The sequence below is a fragment of the Apteryx rowi genome, unplaced genomic scaffold (assembly GCF_003343035.1).
Source record: "Apteryx rowi isolate R43461 unplaced genomic scaffold, aptRow1 scaffold_186, whole genome shotgun sequence".
NCBI lineage: Eukaryota > Metazoa > Chordata > Aves > Apterygiformes > Apterygidae > Apteryx > Apteryx rowi.
The window spans coordinates 678,611-689,953 of record NW_020448152.1 but is presented as its reverse complement, the minus strand read 5'-3'; the positions used below and the strand labels follow the sequence as shown (position 1 = coordinate 689,953).

General features: G+C 42.3%; 1 long non-coding RNA gene and 1 other non-coding gene across 2 annotated transcripts; both read right to left on the bottom strand.

Annotated features, from left to right (window-relative positions):
• Positions 1 to 1,772: 1,772 nt before the first annotated feature.
• LOC112964140 lies at positions 1,773 to 5,837 on the bottom strand. The gene is made up of 2 exons (XR_003252871.1): positions 5,760 to 5,837; positions 1,773 to 3,062 (listed from the first exon to the last, which is right to left on the bottom strand). It is a non-coding gene; the product is annotated as an uncharacterized LOC112964140 (long non-coding RNA).
• Positions 5,705 to 5,776, bottom strand: TRNAT-CGU. Its single transcript has one exon. It is a non-coding gene; the product is annotated as a tRNA-Thr (tRNA).
• Positions 5,838 to 11,343: the final 5,506 nt, after the last annotated feature.

Genomic DNA, 11,343 nt, shown 5'->3' with positions numbered 1-11,343 from the left:
GGGGGCGGCGGCGGCGGCGGCACGAAAAGGCAACTTACCGCTCGGCGGTGCCCGGGCCGGTGCCCCGGCGGCGCGCGGGAGCGGCGCCGCTCGCCCGTCACGTTGTCTGGGCTGGGAGCCGCAGCCCTCCGCTGCTCGGAGCCGGCTCCTTCCGTCGGCAGAGCCCTGACTCATTACATAAAAAGATCGCCCTGCCAGGCTCCCGGGAACATTTCTTCATCACGGTCACGCCACAAGCTAAACAAGAGGCCACATCGAGGGGAGGGGGAGAGCGGGGGAACGGGGGGGGTCCGGGAGGGGGTGTTCTTTTTTTTAAAAAGCTCCTCTTCCTTTAAAAAGAAAAGAAAAGTGCAAGGGGAAAAAAGAACAGCAGGCAGGAAATAACTAGCGAAGATCCACTCGTCGTTGCCACAAAGACACCTCTCGCCTTCCCACTCCCTCTCCATGCTCCTTCCTGCAGCAGCGCTGCGAGCGGCGCCGCGCTCGGCTCCGCGGGCCGCCGCGGCGGAGCCCCGCGGGAGGTGCGCTGAGTCCCAGACCGGCCGAAAATTATTTTTTTTCCTAGAAACTACCTCCAAATATAGTAACAGGGAAGGGGCATTCCTAGAAATTCGGGAGACGTCAGAAAGGGAAGATTTGTGAAATTCAGCTTCACTTCCTGCAGAGGGCTCCTAGCACAGGAAAAAAAAAATCAAGTGAGCAATAAAGTGCTTTTCATGCTTCTCTGATCAGATAATGGTTAAAAAAAGAGGAATGGTAAGACACTTAACTCACATTTCTCCGATAACATCTAGGAGTTTTATATGGGAGGAAAGCTAATCAGTAACTCCCTTTCCTCATTTTCTACTAATGTTTATAGATGTCTATCTCCTGTATTTACTTTCCCCCATGTCCTCCTATCAGACCTATGCACAAAGCAAATAAAAGGAATTTCACACACACTAGTGAAAAATGGGCCAAATGATAATAACACTTCCATATATCACAGAAACACTTATTAATGTTCATGTATTATTTTAAATAGGCTTTGTGCGTTACACCCTTCAAGCTACGCTGATTGTGAATAATTCATGTTATTACTCTAAATATGTGCAGTATCATTGCTCACATGAACAGGGATTTGTATGTCTGTTTTTTATTTAAGGGCCCCAATAATGTGAAGTGCTGAGCACTGTCAGCTCCTGTCGACTTAATGGAATTTTAGTCTGCCAAGTAATTCTGCTCAGCAGTTCCCAGGATCAGGCCCCAAGTGACAAATGTAAATCTCTATTTGCCACAGACCTGCACACTGTCAGCCAGGCACTATTACTCATTATTATTACTCATGTATCTCCTAAATCTGTATATTTGCTTTGTGCATGTACCTAATACACAATCCTTTCTTTACTTATGTCAGGCTTTCCAGTAAAAAACTGTTTCATACCTTTCATAGGAGGCAAAAGTGTAATTAATGTTTGCAAAGCTTTCGGATGACTCTAACAGATGAAAGCATTATTATGTGCTAATAATGACATAAAGATGTCAATGTATTTGTAATAAAACATTATTTTTCCAGGAATAGTAGAGGTTGCTTTAAAAAACACAATAGCCAGCTTTTGGGGAAAGATAATAATAGATTTCAATGTGTGTAACTCTTGAGGGTTAATTGAGTTTTCATAATTAAATTCCCCTTGGCCATATGAAATTCTTGTTTTTGTTCTTTGAATTTCATTATGACTTGCAGAGTCTTCACTCCCCCAAAATCAAATGAAATAAAAACACTGGAGTCTGGCTTCACTTCAGTATTTTATAAACACATTTAGTCAAAATCTAGTTACAGATACCTTCTCTGTCTGCAGTTCTGAAGGAGAATTAGCAGCATTTACCTGACAATCGTTCTTAAGTATGCTTTGACTATTAAGTATGTTTTAACTGTTAGCTGCATGCAGGATATACAATTGCTTAAAAATACAGAAACAACTTCCAAATAGCTTCACCTACAGTGTTTCCTTAGTAATAATGCCTGTTTAGAAGTAGATTTATTTTAAGTAATCTCTTGGAATTCAAACCAGCTCTAGTGAATTGCAAAAAAGGCCCTTTTAAGCTGACTGTCTTATTTATGGCACACTGCTTTACTATAAGAGTCACTCTAATTTCCTAAGTGAAAAGTGAATGACAGCTTGAAGTTGAGGATCTTTTGATCATTAAAAGAAATGGATGTGCTGTCCTCTGTTGGTCACACTGGTTGTCACATGTAACATTCAATTAAATAGAGAGGCAGCAAGAGACACTGTTAAGATGACAAAAATGTTGAAATTGAATTAAATTTGCTTTACCTTCCACTCTCACCAATGTGACTGAATAGTGTGAGGGATACGTAAACAGCCTCAGTTATAAAAAATGATGCAACGATGGGTGCTGGAGGCTAGGTTAAAGAGAGGGCTCTGCTTTCCCATGACTCCATGCACCAAACTTTGCCCGGAGGTACACACGCTGCTCCCGTCGCGCTCCCGCTGCTCGTCTAACCACAGCCATCGCCAGCCGCCCGTGCCCCAGCGCGGCAGCGCGGGGCGGCAGCTCGCCCCAGCTCCGGCAGCGGGCACAGGGACAAGCTGCGGCAGCGCCAGGCAGCTGCTGGGCCACAGGAAGTGGCCGGCTGCAATTTCATGCCGCATGGTCTGGTTGAGGGCCGTGGCCACGTGTGCTAGTTTGGGTGGTTTGTTTACGTGTGTTTCTGCTCTCACGTTGCGTGGCACGACCACAGCTCCGAAGGGCAGCGCAGCTACAGTGGATGGGCTTCCTGGGCATGGCAGCAGGTGCACACAAGGCAGCTGTTGTTCATGTCCGTATACGAGTCCTGGTGTGAAGTACTGTTCCGCTCTGCTCTGTGCTGATAGGCAGGAGTAATGTGCCCACTCCTGGGCCCTTCATTGCAAGAAGGATATGTAGCAACTGGAGGGAAAACAGGGAACAGTAGCAAGGATGATCAGAGGTGTAGAGATTTTTACATGTTGGGATTGGGTTGTTTAGCAAGGAGAAGCGGAAGGCAGTTATAGTAACAGTATCAAAAAGGTTCAATCCTTCTGCAAAAGAGAAAGAAGCAATCTGTCATTTGTGCCCATGCTGGGTATCAGATAAATAAGGCAAATTATGTAAAAAGTAGTCAGTTTATTAATACTTGAAAATTATGATAGAAAGCTTAATACTTGGCAACTAAACTTCTCATCTAATGTTCAAAAGTATAAAATAATAAAATACTAGTGGAATATTACCGTATGCAGCCTAAGAGTTCATTATTAATTTAAAAGAGTCGAGGAAGAATAGCTAGGAGGTGGAACCAGAAAAATGCCAAGCCATCAGCATGCCTCACGGAATGTGCTCTATCCATGGCAGTATTATCCGGAGGCGAGCCCTGCTGCATTGGCTCCTAGGCTCGCCCAGACTCCCTTTGGTCACATACTACCATGCACCATTTATGAAAGAAGACATTATTTCAATATGATGGTGGTTATTAATATGGTTAAATATCTTTTTGTTACTATACATTATGATCCTTCCAGTGACATTAAGGACAAAATTTCTGAGAAACTTCAGTGGCAATAAATCCAAGTTTACATTTCTTTTGATTTTTTTTTTTTAATTTTGGTTAGGCTAGAAAATACTGTGCAAATCAATCTAGAAACACAGGCAATGTCATCAATTAACTTCCATTAGACAGGATGCAAAGAAAAAGTCATAAATTTGGAGGAAAATGCAATTTGACATGATGTAAGTGAATATATGTTGTTGCAGTAAACGTGTATGGTGTTTTAGTTATTTCTGCATGTCTTAATTGCTACAGAGGTTATACATTTCTATTCAGCAATAGCTTCACTTTTGCTGTGATTTCATAGATATTTTTCTAATTACAAGAGCAATGTATAATTTCAAGTAAATAACCACAGGACGTGTCTTTAAAAGGTTATTTAGTAGAATTATTATTATCCGCAATGGAAGTTCTGTCTGCAAACTTTGTAAAAACTGGCTCTGCATTTTCTTATTTCTATGTATATCCTGTAATATAAAATCATAGGCCTCAATCCATTTTTATGCAGGTTATACATGAAGCTGTAGATCTCATGTATACTTTGCTTACTTTTATAAACATATATCTAAAAAACAAATGAAAAACAATTTATGTAAGCGTTAGTCATCACATGTGAGGTGATTCCTCTCTAGGTTTATCCCTGAGGTTGTAGTAATAGAAAGCAATAGTTATCAGAGATATTTTTTGTCCTTGGTTTTGATTTATATGTTTAGTTTTGAAAACACTATTATGAAAACAACTTCAGGGACACTGCTATTCTTTAATGTCTGTACTATCTCTGAGTAAAAATATCTGAAAAAACAGAAACCAATTTAGAACATTTGGGGGTTTAAATGTGCATATCCTTTGTACTGAAACTAACTGCTAAAAATTAATAATTTAAGTTTTTCATATCTCTTCCATCTAGGAAAACTTGGAAAATGTTGTCGTTAGATGTCCTACTAGAAAAAGTACAAAAATGAAGTGGAAGGTAAGTGCCATGCTTTCCTCTTTGCTGATGTTTGCTCAAAACCGCCCAATTTGCTAAACGGGAGTTCTGTAGACTTGTGAGTATTGACAGTAAACCAGCATAAGTGCAAAACACAAACTTTAGCAACCATGTATTTTAATTACATGTAATTAATATAATATGATAATCTTTATAAAAGCAATTATGTGCAGAAAAGCCTAATACAGAATAAATGTTTACATCTATTGCATTTCAAATACTTGGTATCCGCGCGTCCTTCGAGACAGGCAGACACATCTCCAGGTAACATCACCAGCCCTATCTTTAGTTACCTGTTTTCAACACAGCAGTGAATTCAGCTCACTGTCATCAAAAAATAGAAAATGTAAATACTAACCAAACAATCCTTTTAAGTAGTTAGTGATATAGATGAACAAATCTCGTGTTTTTTCTGGCCAGAACAGAGAATTATGTTAGAAAATAATTAAATTAATTACAGGATTAAAAAGAAATAGTTAAAGAGTGGAAAGAATGAGCAATTACAGGCTCATTTTTGTAGCTTTATCCTGTTGAGATCAGCCCTAGCGCGCGGAGGTACCGGCTGCTGCTCGCCGGGTGCCTCTTGGGCCGCCCAGCGAACCCATGTCGTGCCAAACGCAGGCGTGCGCTTTTAAAAAAAAAGGATGGAAACCTGTGTGCAATGGGGATTTTACTTGATTTTGGCAGGCCATTTTTCCCTGCCTCACTTCTTTGAAATGCTCTGACACTGTTGCACAGCACGAGCATAAGAGCCTCCAACTGCCGTCGCTGCAGACACCCTTCTCCCCTAAAGGCAGGGCCTCTGGAACAGGTTAAGCCCGGCTGTGCCTGATGCGCAGCCCGCAGGGAGATCCACGCGCTGCCCGGGCGCTGCGAGCCGAGGGCGGCGGCGCGGCTAACGGCCCCGCGACGCTAAGCAAAGCGCTGCTGCTTTCCCCAACTGGCGCGCGCGACCCGCCGCGAGGTATGAGGGGCGCGGCCGGGGCCCGCCACGTTGTTCCGCCGCCGCGCGGCCGTTGCTGCCGGGGGCCTTCGCGTGCGCGTCCGCTGCGCCCCGGGCGCGGGGCCCGCAGCCCTCCCCCGCCCGCCTTCCCGCCGCCGCGTCCCCCCTAAAAATGATCTGGGTAGCTCCCGCTAGGGTCGGGCTGGTGAGGCACGGACGGGGTTCGAACCCGTGATCTTCGGTTTACGAGACCGACGCCTTACCACTTGGCCACCGCGCCTGCGTTATAGGGTTTGCCCGACGCCCTTCTATGGCTGGCGCCACTCCCGCGCGACGGCGCGCCCCAACGGCTTCGCCAACCGCCTGGCGGCAGCTGGCGGCGGGCCCCGCCCCGCCCCTCCCCCGGCGTCCCCGCGTGCGCATGCGCCACCACCTGGCGGCCGTTGGACGTGCTCGCGGGCGGCCGTTAGGCGGCCGTTAGTCGGCGAGGCGCTGAGGGAGCGGGAGTGGGTTTCCCCTCGGTAGGTGTCTGTAATTGTGGGAGGTGGCGGTGCGGCGTCTGTGGGAGGGCGCCGAGGAAAGTCCCTCTCTGGGTGGGAGTGGGGAGCAGCGAAGTGCTGTCCCGTCCCGTCCCTCGGTGGCGGCCCGCAGAGGGAGCGGGCGGCGGGGGCGGTGTCCTCTTCCCGCCCCGGCCCCAGCGAGGCGCCGGGGCCCGGGGCGCCCCGGCCCCTGAGGGAGGCGGCGGCAGGTGGATGCTCCCTGGGGAAAGGCTGGCTGGTGAGCGAGCGCGCAGCTGTGCTGCAGCCTCCGTTTTCTTTACCAAAAGATGGCACTCTGACATTAACGTCAGTGTACCTTAATGATAGCTTGTTGGGGGTAATGTAGTCTTCCTGTGTCTCGAGAGAGCAGCTTAGGGGGAAGAAAAAGCAGGAATAAAGCTTTCTTTCCTTCTCCCAGAAGAGAAGCAGAAATGCAAACGTCGTTGAGATAACTACATAGTAAATATCAAGTTAAACTCACTTCATAAAAATACAAATTAAGTGCATGGCACTTGTCCCATATAAAAAGCTTGTGTTGTGAAATGCTGAAAAGATACTAAGTTATATATTCTTTAACTCCCGGATTTGATCTCCTAGATATTTACAAGTGTTATGTGAAAGCACAGCTCTCAGTTTTATTTTGCTGTTTCTTATAGAGATCCCTTTAAATCCCCGTTGAAACTTATGCTATATTTCATCTTCATGGATGAAAGCAATTTTATTTATTGACCTGTGGCAGGGGGAACCAATACCAGCTGTGAACAGTTATTTTTTTTCTTGGTGAAAAATGCTTGTAAAGAGATTGACAAAAGTACCTTCATAAAGGTTGAGATCAAAGTGAGTAATTTGGTGGTGCCCAAATGCAGGCGTGTTAGAAGATGAATTATATCTTTATGCTTTTGGGGATGTTCTTTAAACTACAGTCATCAGGAAGACCCATGCCTAAAGGCTTAAATGTATGAACAAATGTCGGTTTATTTAAAAATTACCATGTGTCATCTTCTCCTTGATAACTCTATGATAAACACCTATGTTTTAGCAAACACAAAGCAATTTGAATCAGCTTCATCTGCAATGAAAGATGTCTAAACTAATTTAAATGTTCTTACTGGACAGTTGGCCCACCATAAATGTGTGCACTACTACTGTGGGTCAGCTGTGACACAAGTGTTTTGCTTTGCTTTAGTTTTCTAGTCCTTACAGGAATTACTAATAGCATGGCCAGCCTGAACACTCCTTGGAGTTTATGTTCGAGTCTTGTTCAATGCTAACCTCAAATTACATACCCTGGTCTGGTCTGTGGAAAGCCAGGAAACACTCAGGAAGCCAGAAGAATAGTACTTTTGTATTCTTTTGTCCTGATCATTCTGATTACTGTAGCACTTTATACTGTGATGATGTGTAGGAGTGGAAGTGGTGGCTTCTTCACTTTGCTCTCACACATGCTGCTTTTATGATTAAGAATGACCTCCTAGGGCCAATGATTTTAGCTGACTGAAGTTACTCCTAGTGTAACCAAGCTCACAGCAGGGAGGAGTTAGACATTACTAAATCATGTTTGACTGATGTCTTTGACATTTCTAACCTTCCTACTTGTTAGAAAACATGCTCTTTTATGTGCCATACTTGCCAATTGGAACTTGTCATCACAGTTCTTGTGCAGCTCCCTTCTGTGTTTTATTTATTGCTGTTTTAATGTCTTCTTTGTGAGCTGAGAAGTAATGTTTTTTTGGGGAAGGGGGGAGAGGTGTGATGGGAGGAAGTCAAGAAGAATATTTCAATTATATGTGGAATTCATGTATTATATGAGTTGTATCTTTTCAAATACACCAAATTTTAGATAAATGTATTCAGTCTGCATTGGGAAAGGTATTTAATCGTAAAGCAATTTTTAACACTGAAGTTCTTCCTTACAGGGGAGATAGAACATTCAAAATGAAATCACAAAGATCTTGTGAGAAGATTAGGAAGAAATACTTGATTTGATTTAAAGAAAGTTGTCTGCTCTCTTTAGCAGTCTAACTTCATTAATGCTTTTAGAAAATACTGATATTGCTAGCTATCTAAACAAAGAGCTGTTTAATGATAAACTGTTTTTGTGCTGCTTAAAAAACCCCAATATACTAATAGTTGCCATTTTTAATTGGATTTTATGATGTGTAACTGTCTGTGGTGTATTTTGAAGTCTGACTAGCTTCTAGGTCTCAATTAACAAAACAGCAACAATAAAGAAAAAACTTTGAATTCATCATAGAACAAGTCTAATATACTGTGAAATAATTTTGGTAATGAGTAAGGACGAAAAGATGTTTATAGCTACTAATAAAATGTCTGAGTTATTCTAGACTGAAACAGAAGAAAATTCAGCTAATTTCTTCTGCAACCGTGTTTTAAAAACTTTTATGCTGTTTCTCATCTCCCTTGGGAGGAAGAAATTCTTAATAAATAAATAAATGAAACCAAAAGCCAAACATCTCTGTAGTTCTGATGCTTACAAAACCCATGTCAGTTAACTAGTTGTAGGAATATGACAATGTGAAACTGATGTCTGTTATGTAAAACATACTGGTTGAACTTTTCTCATCTTCTACCACTGATTATTTATTTAATATTCTTGTAGTTTGTCTTCTGAGACTTAGAAGAATGTGAAGCTTTTGGAGTAAGGAGTGCTTTCCTGTTACATATTTGTACAATTCTTGAAACAGTGGTATTGTAAGCCTGATACAATGATGTTATATCAGTGCAAATATTAATTTATAAAGTAGTGTATTAGTTATATAAATTACAGAGTTTTAAACTCCTGAGTTTTTTTATTTGGGATGAATAAAAACAGCTCTTTCAAAAGTTCAGGAAGGATCAGAGTAGATTCTTCAGGTTTTCTGAGCTACAGATTAATACAGGCATACCTCGGACATATTGTGGGTTCGGTTCCAGACCACTGCAATAAAGCGAATATCACAGTAAAGCGAGTCACACAATTTTTTTGGTTTCCCAGTGCGTATAAAAGTTATGTTTATACTCTGCTGTAGTCTATTAAGTGTGCAATAGCATTATGTCTAAAAAACCAATGTACATACCTTAATTAAAAAATACTTTATTGCTAAAAAATGCTAACCATCATCTGAGCCTTCAGCGAGCTGTAATCTTTTTGCTGATGGAGGGTCTTGCCTCGATGTTGATGGCTGCTGGCTGATCAGGGTGGTGGTTGCTGAAGGCTGGGGTGGCTGTGGCACTTTCTTAAAATAAGACAGCAATGAGGTTTGCCACATCGATTGGCTCTTCCTTTCACGAAGGATTTCTCTGTAGCATGAGGTGCTGTTTGATAGCATTTTACCCACAATAGAACTTCTTTCAAAATTGGAGTCGATCCTCTCAAACCCTGCCGCTGCTTTATCAACTAAGTTTCTGTAATATTCTAAATCCTTTGTTGTCATTTCAACAACATTCACAGCATCTTCACCAGGAGTAGATTCTATCTCAAGAAACCACTTTCTTTGCTCATCCATAAAAAGCAACTCCTCATCCATTAAAGTTTTATCATGAGATTGCAGCAATTCAGTCACATCTTCAGGCTCCACTTCTAATTCTAGTTCTCTTCCTGTCAGCCTGTCCTTTGAAGCTTTGAAGCCAGACATTGATTTCTTGTCTTTAGCTACAAAAGTCCTAGATGACATCTTCTCCCAATATAAGGCTGTTTCGTCTACACTGAAAATCTACTGTTTAGTGTAGCCACCTTCATCAATGATCTTAGCTAGATCTTCTGGATAACTTGCTGCAGCTTCTACATCAGCACTTGCTGCTTCACCTTGCACTTTTATGTTATGGAGACGACTTCTTTCCTTAAACCTCATGAACCAACCTCTGCTAGCTTCCGGGTTTTCTTCTGCAGCTTCCTCACCTCTCTCAGCCTTCACAGAATTGAAGAGAGTTCAGGCCTTGCTCTGGATTAGGCTCTGGCTTAAGGGAATGTTGTGGCTGGTTTGATCTTCTATCCAGACCACTCAAACTTTCTCCATATCAGCAGTAAGGCTGTTTCGCTTTCTTATCATTCGTGTGTTCACTGGAGTAGCACTTTGAATTTCCTTCAAGACCTTTTCCTTTGCATTCAGAACTTGGCTAACGGTTTGGCGCAAGAGGCCGAGCTTTCGGCCTGTCTCGGCTTGCGACGTGCCTTCCTCACTAAGCTTCATCATGTCTAGCTTTTGATTTAAAGTGAGAGATGTGCAACTCTTTCTTTCACTTGAACACTTAGAGGCCATTGTAGGGTTATTAATTGCTCTAATTTCAATATTGTTGTGTCCCAGGAATAGGGAGACCTGAGGAGAGGGAGAGAGACGGGGAACGGCCGGTCGGTGGAGCAGTCAGAACACACACAACATTTATCGATTAAATTCACCATCTTATATGGGCGTGGTTTGTGGCACCCCAAAACAACTACAATAGTAACATCCAAGATCACTGATCACAGATCACCATAACAGATATAATAATAATGAAAAAGTTTGAAATATTGCGAGAATTACCAAAATGTGACACAGAGACACAGTGAGCACGTGTTGTTGAAAAAAATGGCGCTGATAGACTTGCTCAACGCAGGGTTGCCACAAGCCTTCAATTTGTAAAAAACACAATATCTGCAAAGCGCAATAAAGCAAAGCATAATAAAACGAGGTGTGCCTGTATTGCGTGTTGTTGCCCCTAATGTAAAAACAGGCTTCCTGTTGTTAGATCTTGTTGCTTTGAAGTGTTAATCTTAGCAAAAAGCTATAGCAAAGTTTATTGTGACAGTATTTTATTTGTAAGAAAAAGTGATTTGTGTGCTCATAAAAGGTTTTTGGCAGTTTTATTTGGTAGAAATATTTAAGTCAATATGATTTTGCCTTGCTTTTGTAGCCAGAAAAGGTGGATGAGCTGGTCAGAAATCTGGTCAGGCCCCCTTTAGGTGAATGAAGGTGAAACAGAAGGACTAGAAACCAGGATGCTATATGGCACATGTCATATGGTTAATCTAGATGATTACAATATAACATATAATATAATATATAATGAGTCAAAGTAGTGATTCAGCTAGTTCAGTGTCCTTCCTGTGCTGGTGGTTAGTATGAAGTACTCTCCACCCTTTCTCAGGCTGACATATTGCATTGCACTGCTCTTGGAATGATTATATGCTTGAACCTATTCTTTACATACTGACCGAACTCCTTTTTTTAACAGACATCTTTTTATCAAGAATTGTCTTAAATAATTACATAAAACTGTATAGAGAGTCCAAATGTGAAAGCCTGTGCAAGCAGTATTTAAAGTGTCG